We start from the raw sequence: 18,394 nt of genomic DNA on the forward strand, positions 1-18,394 counted from the left end.
CCATAGACTTCAACGGAGAAAAGTTAAGTCAATTAGAAGCACTCACTTCCTGATGGCTGACCGTACTGCGCAGACTCAAACTGAGCTTGACGACGTAGATGTGACTTGAGCAACCTGTCTGTCTTCTCTTGTGCCAAGAGAAATCTGAATCATTCCCTTCCGAAACTTGCAGAGACGGAGAGTGTGAGTAGTAGCTGTCCATGAGCTGGAGCAGGAGCAACTTTTGCTAAGTATTCTGATTAATAATTTTGTCATTTTTCCTCCACGTCCCCCCGATTGCCCGCGAGCTTCTCCTCCTGTCCATACGGTAATCTCTCTACTGTGCGACAGAGAGTTGCGTGGTTATGACGCAATCGTTAGCCTATTTTTACAAAAACTGCTTCTACGGGGCCATAACGTAAGATACAAGGTAATGGAGCCTTTTATACATTTTCATGTTTCTTTAGAAATAAATAATGGACAAATGGAGTCTTTAAACGCCTCAGATGTAAAGTTATTCGCTGTCAAAGTGACGCCAAAATGAATGGGAGTCAATGGAATGCTAACAGCAGGTGATGGTCCGCTAATCAATGGCGGCCCCCGCGGGATGGTATGCTGGAAGTGAAGTCCCTTAGACAGGACCTGAAAAGATGGCCTCCATGATGCCTGTCCGCAAAACCAGTTGTCACGAATCAATCAAAGCATCAGTTTAAAGAGTACCGAAACAATCGTGTGATTTTTTTTTTTTTAAACGTATATGGTAAATATAATCATGTGTAGGCCTAAAACCCATTATCGCACAGGCTGTGCAATGTCTACCTCTCGGGTGGGGGATGCGAGAGTAAACATACACTGTAAAAAATTTCTAACCTTCCCAAATCAAAAATTTCAAGTGACCGATAACATCTAATTTTTTCACTTGGCCCAAGTGAAATTCTGTAAATTATCAAATTAAATTCACAGAATTTCACTTGGGCCAATTGAAAAATTTAGATGTTATCGGTCACTTGAAATTTTTGATTTGGGAGGGTTAGAAATTTTTTACAGTGTATTTACTTGAATTTGTGATTTAAATCTTAATTTAAAAACATAAACAGAAAAAACAGCAACATCCAGATGCTGTTGAAATGGCAAACAGTTTGTAAAAATAGTTTATATAAAAATAGTAAACAGTTTGAAATATCATTATATATTGGAATTTAATTACAAAATTGTGGATTCATTATGCTTTTGTTACATTTATTTTATTCCAATAGTTCCAATGGTGGAGAATGTAACAAAGAAGTGATTCAAATGATACATTTAATACACTGTAAATGTTAGAAGCACTGTGTGGAAGGGCAGTAAAATCTAATTCTCCTCATCATGGACAACAAACTTTTTAAAATCACATTTAAATATCGGACTTTATTTTTATTTTTTCCCCAACTTTCCTTTTCTAACATCATGCTTGTATTAGGTTTTGATGGATATTGTGAGACCATATGATTATAAAAATATTTAAAAGAAATGTTGTAATATAATAATTATTATTATTTCTTTGCTTTTTTTTGGATGAACAACACCAATAAATATAATGGATGAACCCGGCTTAACAACTAGTCATTATTCAATGTCCAGTGTTGGCAGTAAACAAAAATCAATTTCTATATTTACACCACTAATACTATTACATTCAGAAAAGAAGAAGAAAAACAGTGCCAAAAAGTAATCTTCACCCCCTCTTCTTGTGACATCAATAATGTGCATGCGTTCATAGTGCAGTCGTCGATGTACTGTGATTTTTGTTGTTGTTGAGTTTCTTATGAAATAAACTTGTAAGAGCCTAGTCAAATTTTGTATTCACTGTATTCACCACTTTCACACCATATTCACCATAGTTTGTTACACAACACTTTATTGGAGGATACAGCATAAAGTTGATAAAATAGCATCAATAAAATAAAAAAAGATTTAATAATACATTAACATCATTAATCCATTCACCGCTGCTGAAACTACACAAATGAGTGTCACAGAATCCCATCCTGTCAACTATGATACAGAAAACAGATTTGATATTGTGTTGGAAAATTATTATTATTATCACCGTGGCTAAACTGGTTTCTTGCTCCTCCCTGTGCATGTATCATGTTCTATCATGTTCTTCTTCTTCTAAAGAGTTTGTTCAGTTGTACCCTAACTGATGAACAGAAGATGTGATCACTGATGTGGTGTAGGTTCATCTCAACAACCAGAGGAAGAAGTCTTGACATCCCATTGTCAGATGTTCTCCAGTCAAACAAAAAATTCAACATTTTCAAATGAAGTTGTTTAATGGACAGTCAGGTCAGCTTATGTTCTGTGTGATTTAAAGCGTCCACTGTCCTGCAGATTTAGCTCCAACCTCAAACCTGTCAATAACTGTCTACAAGTAAACCTGAAGACTTTGGTTCAAATGTTCAGGTGTGCTCGATTAGAGGGAAACTCTCCACCTCAAAATGAGACCTAAAAAGGGACTGATTTGCCTGTTCCTGATGTAAAGTTACAACGCACAGTACATTACATAATATGCACATTGAAGAATTATATATTTAATATTGCAGTAAAAAAACTGAATTTACCTATATCAGCAGCAACATGTTTTTGAGAGATCTTTTAGGAAGGCATGGTCTCTTTTGAGCCTTTGCCAGTGATGCTGGATTTCATGGTGTTTTCAAGATGATGTTTTCATTGGAAGCTAAAATCAAGCCATGAAATCTTGGCTTAATGTTGGCGTTGGGATTAAGTCTGCTTGTGATTACCTGATGTGAAATTCTTTTTTAATGACAAGTCATTTTCAGTACGTTGCTGTGTGGTTGCAAGCTGCTAACAGTAATTCCTGAAGACTCTTACTAAACCAATCTTTGAGAGAGATCTTGCTGATTTATATTTATAACTGATTTTCTGGATATTGGAAGAAAAGGACAAACACCAGTGAATATTGTTCTGTGATATAATAATTGAATTACAGCCATAAATTAAAAAAGCCTTGATGTGTCAAATTGAATTATATTTTGCTTTCAACAACATTCAACAACTTGAGATTTGAAATATTAGCTATAGAATACAATTTATGTCTGTCTTTTTCTGTAAAGCTGTGTGTACCTACTGTGGAAAGTGCTATACACAAATCCGCCGCGATCTCTATGGGCGCCGCCATCTTGCCTGCCGCCATTACTGCGTGCCTGCGAAGTGACGGCGGTGTGACACTTAATTGCCGGCGCCCTCTAATGACATTTCAATGAAAGCGGATCCTGGGGCTTAAATATTGTGATTGTCAAAACATTTTAGTAACTGAACTGAATTTTATTATGTTTAGTGACAACATGTTGCTATGTTTATATTATATATGGTACAATTTCTGGTAAGCTACGATTTTTTATTATTGCTTGAAACAAATTTCAGGATTTCAATTCAGTTCAATTCTTGTGATTTGATTTAATATTGACTAATTTGGATAAATATTAGATACACAAGATGGCCGTTAATTTTTCTCAAGAAAAAAAAAACTCACCTAATGCTGTAGGCTAAGTTAAACATACAGAGAGCCCTATCAGTATTATTTAAGGTTAAAAATAATTCAAATGAAATATAATGCGTTTTTTTTTTTATTATAATAACAACTTTATTTAATGATATGAGTAAAAATATAATAAATATGTAATATAGTACACATATTTAGCAAAATACTCTATAGCTCTTTTTTTCTAGCCAACTAACCTGCTATAGCCTATATTATGGTCATTAAATGGCTTTCCTGAGGTATGACATAATTGTTCTCCAGCTGTTTTATTGACCCTTTCCGCGGTTAAAAAAACACTGATTGATCGATATTATGCATGATGAATATACATTTCGGTAAGTTGTACTGTTTCTTTTAACATTGTTCATTCGTGTTTATTTACTATTAAGTTGAGATGATCGGTTCACGTGCCGCTAGGGATCCGTCACGTCACATTTACAAACACCAAAACGGTATTTATTGTTTGAATTTCGTAATAAAATTGACAGAATCTGAGAGCTGAGATTTTTTATTATATCATAAGTAACCTGCTCTGTCTAGTCTGTCGGTCTCCGTGTCCTCTTTGCCTCGCAATTTGTCTGTGCGTGAGAAAATGGATGTGTGGCGTGAGAGCGTGTGAAAAGTTGCGTGTGTCTCACGGTGAAAGCGTGAGAGTTGGCAGCTTACAGGTATTCAAGATTATTTTATTAATCATCTGGCGTTCGAGCTTCAGAACCTAAACTACAGGGCATTGATTGAAGGTCCGAATTACATGAGCTCCGGATGGATTGGCCAGATACTGCATACCATCGCAGATGAGTTCATCACATTAAAAGGTGTCGTGAGGTTTTCACAGGCAGTGAACTCGTACCATAATGTGTCAGTAACAATACAGAGAGAAAACTGCAAAGTTCTCGAAGTAGTGTGTGACTGCATGGCCGGCCGAGGGAAGTGCTGTAGCCATACAGCAGGGCTACTGTACAAAATGAAAGATGAATAGATAAAAATAACATTTCGTACAGCTACATCTGCTTCAGCCGCCTACGGGACCAACACTACTTCCTTAGCAGCAAGGCACGCAGTAATGGCGGCGCTGCTTTACTTCCGTGTTTCGCCGGATTTGTGTATACAAATAAATGTATGACTTGACGGCAGAAAACTGCTAGACGAACTGCTTAAAATATTTTTACAAACTGCTTTTATCTTATCTTGTACATAGCAGCAGGATTTAGCATTTACATAAAGCTACCACATAACGACAAAACAGCTCACGTTCGCTACAACAAGTTATCGCGAGAACAGCTTTAGATCAGGCATACTACTGGGGTCCTAAACTGGGACTCATCTCTTAGATCTGATTGGTTCAAAGGACTTTTTATGGGTAATCGCTTTAGTGCCTGGTTACAAATCAGACAAAACTATGTTATCCACAAACGCGTGCAGTGGGTATGAAAATAAATAAATAAACAAATGCACCACAAATGGAGTATGTGTGAAACAGGCATTAGTTCACTTGTAGTATTGCAGTATGAAAAACTTAGTTGTAAACTAGTTGTGTACTCAAAGTTTACTACTGTTACACTACTTCTGTATGCTAAAAAGTGGGCCAATTTAGTCCCAAGTAGTATTAAAATAGTACACTTACAAGTATACTTCTAGTATTTTGATATTAGTATACTTACTACATAAAGTATGCTTAAAAATATACTTGAACCTTATTAAAGTGTACTTAATAAAATGAACTTGAAGTATACTTATTTTCCGTAAGGGTAATTAATTATCAATTAAAACTAATTAAAATATTTCCATGAAAACATATTTTATGTGAAACATTTGAATTATAGAATGAAAAAAGTGGGGCGAAAAACACATGAAGTGTCAGTTGTTCATTGTAGAAGTTGATGCAACAACAGTAGTTGATACTCTATGGCAACTGTCAAAAAATGATTGATTGACAGGTGCCCCGCTCCTTCCAGTGACAGGTACCCGCCCCTTTTGGCATAGGATCAAAGGAGATCAAAGGGAGATCATCAAAGGGAGATCAAAGGAAATCAAAGGAGATCAAAGGAGATCAAAGGGATCAAAGGGGTTCGACAGTTAGTGTTGACTTTTGATTGACAGGTTGACAGTTAGTATGACTTTTGATTGGCAGGTTGACAGTTAGTATGACTTTTGATTGACAGGTTGCCCCTCCAAACCCTTGATCATGTTTTTGACAGTTAGTATTGACCCGGTTAGCCCTTGATCATGTTTTTTGACAGTTCGTTTCGGGTTTTGATGCCTTTTGAAGAAATTGATATTGACAGAAAGTGTTAATCGTTTGAAGACGCTGTTATAATAATAATAATACGTCATGGTATCTGACAGAAAGTCTGATTGTTTGAAGACTATTGAAGCCTTTTGAACATGACAGTTAGTGTGTGTGTTTTTGAAGACACTGTTATAATAATATGACAGCTAGTTCTGGACTTCTGAAGTTGGTATCACACACGATCCTCCCTACATATCCGGGCTGTAATGTGAAACTGATAAGAAAAAACTGTGGAAGTTTATCTCACACAAACGTTGAAAAGCCATTCAGTTCTTTAAAATAATATAAATGATTATAAAATAAAGATCTTACTAAAACCTCACACCAAAAGTTTAAATAAAATGAGAGTCACAAAAAATTGCAATGAGTCTCTCAAAGCACCGTCTCAAAACATAGGGAGCGCGCTCGTGTCTCTCTCTCTCTCTCTCTCTCTCTCTCTCTCTCTGTGTGTGTGTGTGTGTGTGTGTGTGTGTCACAGGATTCCCCCTGCCACCCTTTGCATTTGAGCTCTGACATCTGAAACGTGCTGTTCAGACACTGTGATTAAACAATGTCATACAAAACATTCTATCCTTTAAAAGAATATAAATTATTATAAAATAAAGATCTTACTAAAACCTCACACAAAAAGTTGAAATAAATGTAGAACTATCCACTGAGCCAACCATTTAAGTTTAAAAAAATGGTCACAAAAAAATTGCAATCAGTTAAATGTTTAGAGAGTGGAAGAAAAAAAACCTACAGCTTATGAAACAATGCAATGTATGAAACGGGTTCACGAAAATAAAAAATCATCTTACATGTTTAGAAATCAGGGGCCCTCTGGCCTCTCTTTACACCAGCGTTTGACCGGCGGGGCTCTAACTCACAGATTAGAATGCTTCTCAAAGTAAAAGCCAGAGCACATCGTATTCCAGAGATCAGTGAAAGTGAGAAAAAGAGATTTTATAAAAGTGATGTATATTTCACACAAAGGTTGAAAAACCATTCAGTTCTTTAAAAGTATATAAATGAAATGCTTATAAAATAAATATCCTGCTCATTTAACAAAAGTTGAAAAACATTCTATTCTTTAAAAGTATATAATATAATATAAAATCACAGAGTGGTTCTCTCTCACAGCACCGTCTGTCGGTCTCTGACTTCAGTGATCAAGATATCAGGTGCTGAATTTATTTCAAAGTATAATCTTAAAGGTTTAAATGATATCTTTTAAAAATAAAAGATGTTTTAAATTAAATTCAATAAATTATTAAAAGTCTTATTAAAAAATATATATATATATTCTACAACGATGGTCTGTGGAAAAACTTCACTTTTTATTTATCATAGGTATGTATAATAATTTGAAATTTGAAGCGTCACAAGTCATCTCACACCTGTGAAATGTTCAATAATTCCTTAAGTTGTATCTGTGAGAAAATGACCACATAGGCCTATCTTCAGAGAGAGAGCAACAATGAAAACATTTAGAAACTGTGAACCCTCAGGCTGTCTTATTGGTAGGCTGCTTATAAGGTCCTTCCGATCAGCGCTGCATCTTCTGAGGAAGAAGTTACTTGACAATAATGTTATCTTCAGGAAATAGGGTGACAGATCATGTCACATCGTATGTAATGTTAGTCTGCTAACGCCTTTTCAGAGCCAAAGTTTTGTTCACACTAAATTTATTTCAAAGCATAATCATAAAAGTTTAAATATGATCTTTTAAAATGAAAGATTGTTTTAGTCTGAAGTTTAAAGTTCTTAACTTTCTTTAAAAAGTCTTTAAAGTTTGAATACATTCATATCTTCTATTTATCTTTTAGATTACTGTAATGATTTTGTTTAAATTGAACCTAAGGTATAATTGTTATTAAACAATGTCTGTTCAAAAACTTTAGATGTTTGAAAAACTGTACTTAGTCGTCTTAAATCTCATTTATATGAAAAGATTCAATCATAATTTTTTGTCCATGTGGAGTTTCAATTTTTATGGCTTTCCATAGCCATGATGATTTTTGTACCGCAACTACATATTCTATCCCTTACACCTAAACACGCTGATCTTTCTGAATTTATTTCAAAGCATAATCGTAATTTTAAATATGATCTTTTAAAAATGAAAGATTGTTTTAGTTTGAAGTTTAAAGTTCTTAACTTTCTTTCTTGAAAAAATCTTAAAAGTTTGAATACATTCATATCTTCTATTTATCTTTTAGAAGATTACTGTAATGATTTTGTTTAACGGTGACTCTAAAGTATAATTGCTATAATGTGAGACAATGTCTGTTCAAAAACTTTCAATGGTTGAAAAACTTTTCGTCTTATATCTCATTTATATGATAAGATTCAATCATAATTTTTTGTCCATGCGGGATTTCAATTTTTATGGCTTTCCATAGCCATAATGATTTTTGCCTCGTAACTGCATATTCTATCCCTTACACCTAAACACGACCATCACAGAAAACTACATTTGTACATTTTCAAAAATGAAATAAAATGTAAACAAAGTTTTAGCTAAATAAATATATAAATAAAAACACCTTACATTTCCAGAGAGGTGAAGTAGTTCTTTATGCAACGATAAAAAAAAATCCAAAAAGCAAATAGTTTAGGTTGTCATAAACAAAACAGCCCCAGATCCTTCAGAGATAAACTACAGTGTGAACTGAAGCTTCAGGATATAGGGTAACAGACCAGATGAGTCTCGGGGGGACAATGTCACAGTACATCTAGTCTGCGTTCCAGAGCATACTACATCCAGAGTTTTATACTAAATTCATTTAAATTAGATATTTTAAATTTAAAAGACTGCTTAAATCAAATCTTTAAAGTTTTATTAAAATTATATCTTCTATTTATCTTTTAGAAGACTTATGTATGATATAAATGATTTTGCTTAACTGTGACCTAAATTATAATTGTTACTAAATAATGTCTGTTCAAAAACTTTAGATGGTTGAAAAACTGTACTTAGGCGTCTTAGATCTTATTTATACAAAAATATTTCAAACAGAATTTTTGTCCACTAATAAAACATGTTGTCAAAGTTTGTCACAATGTTTTGTTGCTGCGTTGTTTTTAAGAAATCCGAGGACTCCGTGTTGCTCTTATTTAGACTAAGTTGTATCATTTTTTTTATTCATCAAGTTAAATGTAAATTTGCAAATCCAAAAACTGTTGTTACTTGGATGATGAATATCTTCACTTTATGATAGGAAAGTACGGACAGTGCCTTTGACCAATCCTCTACATATGGGGCACTTGCTCAGAGAAGGCGCACATTCTTTGCACACAACTAGGTGACCACAGGGGATGAAGACAATGTTCACTTCCTTATCCATGCGAACTTTGCATGTGCGCTCCTCTTGAAGTCTTCTTAACTGTTCCTCCATAGGCAAGTCTGAAAGATCTTGACTCGGTGATGCAGCTTCATTTGTCTGGGCCATCAGTTCTCTCAGCAGGCAGACATCATTCTTCTTGATCCAGTTGCTGAAGACCTCTGCTGCTGTATTTCCTTTCGACAGGACTAACTCAATGAGCTGCCCTGTCTGCTGCTTGACTGTAGTGCAGTTACGAATAATGCCATACTCTTTCTGTGAGATGACGTTCTCCTCTAGAAGATGGTCCATTAAAGGGATACTTCACTTCTGGGAAGATGAATGTGTATTTAAAATAGGTCATTTAAGTAGAAGAAATGTGAAGAAATTTTTTAATTTGGAGCTTTCTAGACTGAGAAAACCCAGAAAATGTATTTTTGGCTTATGTGGATGAAAGACAACAACTCCCAGAATGCACTTGCTTCGCTGCCTTAGGAGGCCACGCCTACCGGTAAGGGAGCGCAGTTGAAAACAAACAACAAGGCTAGCCTACGTGATGAGTTTGCCAGGGATTTAGAGATCGCCCAAAATGTCCGGGATTCGGCTTTTGCGTTCTATAGTCGGCATTTATTCATCATGTTTACTGTGGCGAGCAGGACGAGACTGACGGCCGCGGGAGAACGGCGCGAGGCCGGTGGCGTCATTACTGAGACGCGCCGGTCTCGCATCTCTCACGGAGGAGCGGGAATTTTCTTAGCAATGTTAAAACGCACATCAACCGATCACTTGTTTAGCGTTCATGTAAACACTACATTCAGATTCACCAATCGGAATGAATTCAGTTAGATTGAAACAAAAGGTGTGCATGTAAACAATGAGTGGCGACCGCAGAACGCAAAAGCTGAATCCCGGACATTTTGAACGATCTCGACGGCCGGACAAGTCCGGGAAAAGGAGGATGGTATAACCCCTACTTACTCAGCTTTCTCCTACTATTCAGCTTTCTCCATAGAACAAGAGCCTGCTAGCTTAGCTTCCAAAGAAAGATGGCTGATACTGTGTACATTCTGTGAGTGAGATCCCACCTCTATGGGCGGGCTGAAAACATGCGGGACAGCGCCTCCTACTGGCTGTAGTCTTTAGCCTCTGGCCAGAAAATCCTCCGATGACGCAAAATGATGATTTTTGCGTCATCGGAGGATTTTTTCCAGACAAAAAATACATAAATCTCTCGTCTCAGGGGGATATGAGGGTGGAAAGCATGGTAATTCGAAAATACTACAGGTTTTCTACTAATAAAAAGCTTAATGCTAAATCCTGAAGTATCCCTTTAAGCTCTGCACACTTTTTAGGCGCTGTGACATGACAAGATGATGTTTCTTAAGAAAAGTAAGAAACTTACTTTCTCGCTCCTCCTCTCTCTTCTCATCTTCTGCACTTAGTAAACCAGACACCAACTCTTGAACGGTTTTGTAATTTTCTCCACTTGCGAAGATTTTGCTTTGAACAGTTTGCTTCACCACAGGATTGTTCATCATCACTGGATCTTCTGAACGGTCTTCTCCAGGACCCAGGTGTACAACAGGTGGATCAACAAATTCTCTTGAGTTGCTGTCTCCATTAGTCAAAAACTGTTCAAATAGTCTTGGAAATCTCGTTTGAATCTGATGAACAAACTCTTGGCCCTTTTCTTGCAACAGGTATTCACATCTTGGAAACCACTTGGCATGTTCTACCCATGGATCATCACCAGACTCCCAACATCTGAGTCCACCATCACAACAAAAGCACTTCACGTCATCATTACGACCAACATAGTAAAAACCAGCCTTAGCCAATTGGTCTGGTCGAACAGTTATTCTTGAGGGCCAGTTGACAAATGTGAGCAACCTTTCTTCACACTGTTGCATTGCAGAGTTAGATACATTGGAAAGGCCGCCACCAGATAAAGGTACATTATCTGCATGGTCACCTCGAACGAAGCGGCAGTTTGGGTAATGCCTCTGGTGCTCTGATACTTCACGATCTCCCGGTTCCCAGTTGCTAAGCTGGCCTCCACAACTGAAGCAAGCCACTCTGTCACCCTGGCCAAGGTAGTAGAAACCACTTTTGGCAAGCTCGGCTGGAGTTACTGTAGCAAGAGTCCAATTCTGAAAGGTGTCAAGGCGTTCCTGTTCCCGACGCATGCCAGGATTGTGACAAGTCGGAGGTCGCTGGTGAGACATATCCTCAACTCCACAGGAGGAAATGGGACTGGAGAGGGCCAGGTTGCTGAATGCCGTGTTTAAGTAACCCACCTGCTCCTCTATTTGGCCTGAAATGGATGCCGTGGTGGTCGATGTTACGGCTGTCGCAGGGGCAGAAAGCTGTAGGATGGCTACGTTGCGAAGCGGGGGAAAAGGCAGAGTGAGAGGACGACAGGAGGTTTGCGGTGGCGGGTAAAAATGTGACCACAGGGCATGTCCACTCAAGCCCTTCTCTCTGCTGGACATCCCATGACTAGTGTCTAGTCGTCCATGACAGAACACATAATCTTATTAAACTTATTAAATACCCTCTATGATGCAGGAACCGATGCTAAGAACAAAATCAAATTTTGTTCAACACCACAAAATGTTCTTTTTTTCTGTTCTGTACACAGCGGGCAAATTAGTTGTATCATTTGAAAAATCACCACACAATTTCAGGTATTCACATCTTGGAAATGGTTGCCAGCTCGGGAATACAGTAATTAAAATGCAGAAAACAAATATTGAAATATTTAATTATTCTAAATATTATTCTAAATATTATTATTATTATTATTTATACTATTATAATACTATTTTTATGAGCTCAGACATTTTTTTCATTCAGAAATTTTTATTTCAACATTATACTTTCGAGTATACATTGAAGTAGTGAAGAAAATGATAGATCGGCATTACGTACATAAAGTAAAACAATAACGACATTTACAGATGGTCTAACCAGAATAGAAAATCTCTGCAGGCTATCATGTCTTGCTCTAGGATGTATAGTTGACCAGACTTTCAACTATTTCACCAACGTCAGTGTAACGAGGTATGTTGTTACGGGAAGAAGGAGGCGGGAACCGGCGAACATTTAAAGACTTTTAATGACAAAAATAAAACAAATACAAAATGAAAGTAAAAGCCAGCAGCCCCTCACGGACGACTGCTGGCAACACAGAACATCTAATAAAACACAGGCCTGTTCCTCTCTCGCTCTTCACTGTCGTCGCTCCTCCTTTATGCTTCCGCTCCTCCGTGAGAGATGTGAGACCGGTGCGTCGCGCACGTGTCGCTCATTATCAATCACGCCACCGGCCTCGCGCCGTCCTCCCACGGCCCTCGACCTCGCTGTGCTCGCCACACACCCCCATCGCCCCTCGCAGGCCGGGGGGCACCCACGAGACTGCGCTTACTCCCCCTCCCCCCCTCCCCGGGGGGACCGATGACGGCGGCTGCGGTACCTGGGCTGGGGGTATGGATAGACGAGGTGAGGGAAAAGGAGACGGAAGCATGAGGAGCGACAGAGACGAGAGAGGGGAGAGAGGAGAAAAAAAAAAAAAAAATCTTGGTCCGGTTCCCATAACGCGCTGCCATCTGGCCCTACACCAGCTGGGCGATCTTCTCCGCGGTGTCTGGCGGTGGCGCTGGATAGCCCTCGGTGGACGGCTTGACACTCCTCCGCCGCCTGGTGGACGGCGACGGCTCCTCAGTGTTCGGGCAGTCGGCAAGAGTTCCCCATTCCCTGCTCCTCCCCGTCATGGCGGATGGCAGCAGGCTCCGGCCCATGGCAAACGGCGGCGACTCCTCCACTCCATCACGGACGGCAGCCGCCCCTCCAGCACCCAGACGGTCAGCAGCGAGCTCGACCGTCCCCCCCGGCAACTCCCTCCCGCGCACCGCCTCGAGCGTCCATGGCGACGGAAACTGCCCGCCACGATGGCACCGCGGATTCACCACAGCGGCGAGGGCTCTTTGACAGCGCGTTCCTCCTTCCTCCCGGGTTTCGGCACCAGTGTAACGAGGTATGTTGTTACGGGAAGAAGGAGGCGGGAACCGGCGAATATTTAAAGACTTTTAATGACAAAAATAAAACAAATACAAAATGAAAGTAAAAGCCAGCAGCCCCTCACGGACGACTGCTGGCAACACAGAACATCTAATAAAACACAGGCCTGTTCCTCTCTCGCTCTTCACTGTCGTCGCTCCTCCTTTATGCTTCCGCTCCTCTGTGAGAGATGCGAGACCGGTACGTCGCGCACGTGTCGCTCATTATCAATCACGCCACCGGCCTCGCGCCGTCCTCCCACGGCCCTCGACCTCGCCGTGCTCGCCACAGTCAGTTTTTGCATTTTTTGACAGCAGTGACACACAGAGATCCGTTACAAAAGTACAAATAGCGAGTATCTCGGTGATTTCGAATTCGTCACAACATGCACGCAACACATCCAGAACTTTTTTGAGGATTACGCCGTTCGGCTCCTTGCCGTTAAAAAACATGGGCGTTACATCAGTCCATGACTTTGTCAGGCCTCTTACGACATCCATTTCATTTTTGAGATTTGTCACACATTTGGTATCCTGCACACAATCGTTTTTCATACCATCAAGCCAACCATTTGGCCTCTAAAATGATCTTTAAACATAGAGTCTAGCGTAGCTCTTAAAGGACACTCTTTGCCCGTGGCGCACTCACACGCCGGATGATACCTGTGCCCCACATCGCCAGAACTCAACACGGAGTCGTTCTCCATCCGTTTTTGCGTCGCCATTTTTTCAACTTTTCGAATAGTCCACTATTCGATGATGAAAAATGCTTTTCGTTCCTGGAATCTCCTGAGTGAGTCCTTGCGGTACAGTCGTCCAGGGTTTGTGCGTTAATGCTCGGAAGTTTGTGTTTTTGGGTCAGGAGTGTAGTTTGCGTCAGGTTCAGGCAAATGTTGAAGCGGGCTTTGACAGTCCTTTTGATCAATGAGATGATGCAGAAGCACAGCAGTCCGCGGCTAGTAGAGCTAGAGTAGAGCTAGAGCGTGCGATGTCCTGAAATATTTATCAAGACGGCGATTGGGGTCCGCCCACCCTGTTGCGTAGGATGTATGGGTGTCGTCATCAGGAAAGCCATAAATAACTATGTAAATTATAGTCACGATGCAACAGAAGTAGCGTTATGGAGAAGTTATGCATATGCCACCAGAGAGAAGTTTATTATTTTTACTCAATCCAGTTACAAAATCTGATTAAACATATGCATGGGTGAATTGTTCACCATAAGTTCTGTAACAAACATTTAGAAAGTAGTTAGGATCTATTTCATTTTGCGCATGCTTTAAGTTAACTATTAAGATGTTAAAGTTCATAGACCTTTAGCGCATTGAGTTAAAATTAAAATCAATATCGCATTAAACACATCATTACCGTGTTTAATAACTTCAATAGTTATCAAGCACCAGCTGATTTAAGTTTTTCTTCAAACAAAAGTAATTTTCTGATTAATCATCGTACACCTACATGTGTTTTGTTGTATGCACAGATTTTGAGGGTCGCTTATAGCAAGATGCGTCCTTGTCTTTGTTTCGCGGTATTTTTAAAAACATAGAACCAGAGAACAGAGAACCTTGTGTGGTATTCTATATCCGCATAAAGGGTTAAAATATAAAATAAAAATTTTAGCGCTATTTAAAAACTAGGACGCCAGACAAAACATTACAATCACACCCGGCAATACGATAAGTGTTACGCTAGTGATGTTAAAAATTGTTAAACAATTTCAAAACAGGTTGTTTCAGAAGAAATGCAAACAAAATCAAAGATGCCTAAAAACAAAGGTGTCCAAAATGTTACGTGCTAATATTTGGTCTTGTTTCAGAGTCGGTATGCTCCGGTGAAAACTTTGATGAGGCCGAGAACAATAGCGCTGTTAAACATGCGGTTCAATAACAATGTTCAATATAAACAAGAATCCAACTCTCATGCGACTGAGCTTGTTTCACATATAACTTTTGATCGTTAGATATAATAGTTCGATGATTTATCTAACCATTGAAATTTACGATATGTTAAAACATTCGGCATTATGCCGAATAAAAAGATCATAAAAAGAAGAACAATTATTAAGACATAAAACACAACGTCTGTTTTCTTGATCGGGCCTAAAACTCAGGAGTCAAAGTATTGGTGGGGCCAGAATAAAAAAATGAATCAACCCTCCTTTCGCGTAAAAATACCACGTATCAACTGTGATTCATTAGCTTAACTGTTGTTTAGTGACACACACACAAAATAACTGTGTATCTATGACTGTGCTGCGAAATGCACCTTTTAAGTGTAATAGTTAGACGAGTTTGAAGTGTAATACTCATCTTTCACGTCAATGTTTCGTAGACATAGCAGAAAAATGTTCTAAAATAAATATGATTTGTTTAGTCTTAAACACTCTCACATAGAAGGACCGTCATTTAATTATCTTTATGCAATATTTGTTCATGTTTTTCATAAAATACTATATGAACATGTTTGACCACGCTCTGAGACTATATACTTTTTGCAAACTGTACAAAAACAAGATGTAAACAGCGTAATTGACTAGTATGTAAAATGTCAATTACAGACATTCAAAAGCTAAAACGGATCACTATAGTGGCTTTTCTGTATTTGTTTTAAATGGCTCATTTACTTTTAACCCAGTTGACCTCTAGAATTTACTTTTGTGCAATTTTATCAGCAGGTTTTACCAAAGTGTGGAACTTTGTTTAACAGCCTCAAGCTTTAATGAATATGCATCTCTCGCTGCAGTAGTCGGATGTGATTCTGTTGTAATAGTTTAAGTGTAAAACAGCATGCACTTTGTGTGATTCGTAGATAGAGGGAAAGTTGCACTAAATGTAGTATCAACTATCACTTAAATTCTTAATGGTCATTTATTTCTTTAAACAATGATTGTTGACCGCTTTCAAAGAAACGTCTTCACCTAAAACACATACAGTCCGACATACAAAATGTGAAACAGTGTCGTCTGAACAAGATGACTAAATCTAGTGGAGTGATAAAACCATCATTTGGAAACGGCTCTTTTCAATCCTCTTTTCTTAGTGATTTGGTCTTTTGAATCTTAAAGATAAAGAATAAGATTATGTTTGAAAGTTAGTCCATAGGATGTGGAACTTTGCATCACTATGGTGTGTAAAAATACACCCAAAGATTTAGGCACAACTATTTACACACATACTAAGTAGGAGAATATCTAGCCTAACTGTATATTGTAGATTGTGAACATTCCATTATCTGTTTATTTGGGGTCAGAGAACATCCTTAGCTCAAACATCTCTTTAATTTTGTGCTGGATGTTAGTTAAAAGATAAAGGTATTAGATAATAACAAACATGAAGCCATAATATTAATAAATAAAATATGGTATAATTACAGTTTTGAGTAAATGACTTCCATAATATTTTATTTTAGTAAAGGTATGCCTGGATCACCCAACACAAAGTTGTGCGTTGTGAGTGAGACCTCGCAAAGATTACACCAATATTAGATTTCTCGAACATTGCACTATGCCTGAAACTCAGTAATCAACATGCATTTATGTAGGACTGTCAAAATCATCTGTTATTATGGTTTAGTTGTATTTTAAAGCACTGTTTTTTCTTAAAAATGTTGTGTCAGACGTATTGGGTAGCATGATTATCTTGTTTAATCGTGTATTAAGTCCATATTTATCAGGTTGATATTCATAGAAATAAGCAAAATACATTTATAAAACAAAAAGAACAAGTTAATGGCCTTGTGTCAGAACACAACAGGTATGAAGATATGTTTGGTTTTTAACTTTTTATTCTAACTTTAAAGCTAGATTATCCTTTGAAAAGTGTAATACAGTATTTTATTATGGGGGAAAATCTGGAAAACTACCTTACACATGTAGTGTTTTCGCCAACTGAACTAAACCGTTGACCCCTGAAGTTATGACTTCTGAAGATCTCTCATGTGTAGATTCACTCGGTTGAAAAAATGGTATTTTGTCATTTAAACACCTGAAAAAAATAGACTGTGCGTAATATCTGCTAACTCTTTATTGTGATGCTCCCCAACAGATATTCTACTGACTATAAGTAACTCAACTTATTCTAACCCTAACCCTACCAGTCCACTAATACTCTACTAACACTAATGAGAGTTTACTTTACACACTCTGACTCTCACAAGCGAGTTAGTGGACATGCAGGTGCGACACTACTATAGTCAACAGCACGTTCAAAAGAACCATCAAAATAGTGTTACCAAATTATGACTTAAAAACGTTTTAAGAATTACATTAAAAAGGCGTAATTGACAAAAATTGTAATTCTGAATTAAGTAATAATTATGACAAAAAGTCGAAATACTGACTTAAAAAGTTGAAATTAAAATTATGACTATGCGTCATAATTATGAGATGAAAAGTTTAAATGATGACATACTAAATTGAAATTATGATAGATAAAGTAAATATTCCATAGTGAAATTTTCTGAATTCAATATAATTGTATTTGTGAAAATGATTCAGTACTGAATCAGCATTTATGAGTTTTTACATATCTTCTGCTTGTTTCTGCAGTTTGTGTAGGCCTCTAAGACTATGAATAACTAAAAATGATTATTGATGAGCTTGAATAACTTGAATTTTGTTGGCAATATAAAAAAATTTCAAAGAAATACTTTGAAAGGGATGCTGAAGTTGCTTGCTTTCTTCTCGACAGGTAAGTCAAAGTTACGGTCTAAATTACAAGCTTTTTTTCATTGCTTGGTTGTGTAAATCATTATATAGGCAGCATAACAGTAGAACATGTACAATTAAACTCGATGAAGTGCTATTGGAAGACATGTTGTCATAGCTTCTTGGCACATAACGGCTACCGCAGTTGCAACACACATTTGAAAAGCGAGCTTTAGGAGGTATTAAATAAAAATAAAATGAATAATAATAATATTTAGAATAATTAAAAAACTACATGATTTAAAAGATTAAATATTTCAGATCATACTCAACAATTAGCCTACTTAATGTCGAAGCACATTGGTTTAATAAAAACTCGAGTTTTTAGCATTGAAATGATCAAACAAATTCACATCAGTATTAAACAGTTGGACAAAATTCAAATCTAAAAATTCAAATAAAAAGTCGCTTGTTTAAAGCAAACAGAAATCGCTTGAGAAGTGTAAAACAATAAAACCATAACCTCTAATTTGATATTAAATGCTGAACCGAAAAACAGAGTCATAAAGG

The 18,394-nt window shown here is 37.6% G+C and overlaps 1 protein-coding gene and 1 pseudogene across 2 annotated transcripts in view; both read right to left on the reverse strand.

Moving 5' to 3' along the window:
- Positions 1 to 555: 555 nt before the first annotated feature.
- Positions 556 to 18,394, reverse strand: part of ube3d (ubiquitin protein ligase E3D) — a 255,586-nt gene continuing 237,747 nt past the window's right edge. Inside the window, exon 11 of the mRNA XM_079894240.1 lies at positions 556 to 565. The gene's annotated coding sequence lies outside the window, so the exon portion shown is untranslated. The remainder of the gene's footprint in view (positions 566 to 18,394) is intronic.
- LOC307173069 (putative inhibitor of apoptosis) lies at positions 8,930 to 12,891 on the reverse strand (annotated as a pseudogene). The gene is made up of 3 exons: positions 12,739 to 12,891; positions 10,464 to 11,599; positions 8,930 to 9,448 (listed from the first exon to the last, which is right to left on the reverse strand). The product of its transcript is annotated as a putative inhibitor of apoptosis (transcript).

The sequence above is a fragment of the Squalius cephalus genome, assembly GCF_949319135.1.
Source record: "Squalius cephalus genome assembly, chromosome: 15".
NCBI lineage: Eukaryota > Metazoa > Chordata > Actinopteri > Cypriniformes > Leuciscidae > Squalius > Squalius cephalus.